Here is a 433-nt window from a genome sequence, read left to right on the forward strand (position 1 = left end):
AAGCAACGTATATGTTTTCCCAAATTAGTGCAGTCGCTCGGAATGACTCGTACACATTCAGTAATCCACACCAAACTTCAGAAAATAATATTCTTTTATACTGAAAAAAATAGTTTTCCCCTCAGATTGCCATTCCGCCGAGTTAGTCACGTGACCTCATGCATCACTATAGCAGTACCTATTTACAAAGGTAAACGGCAGCGCATGCGTAGTAGTCTAACCTTGAGATTTTGTACGTGCTCTGTGGGCGGAAGATGCCAAAGGAAGTTAAGTGCTGAAGTTTATGGCAGGAAAAAACACAGGGAAGGTCTTGCGTTAAGAGTGTGTGTCGTAAATTGCCCATGCTCATCCTGTTTAAGATCTGCAATTTACACTATTTATAACATCAACACTTCTTAAAAATACCCGTTATTATAATATGTGCACAGAAGAG

This window comes from Penaeus monodon, chromosome 24 (genome assembly GCF_015228065.2).
Source record: "Penaeus monodon isolate SGIC_2016 chromosome 24, NSTDA_Pmon_1, whole genome shotgun sequence".
Classification (NCBI taxonomy): domain Eukaryota; kingdom Metazoa; phylum Arthropoda; class Malacostraca; order Decapoda; family Penaeidae; genus Penaeus; species Penaeus monodon.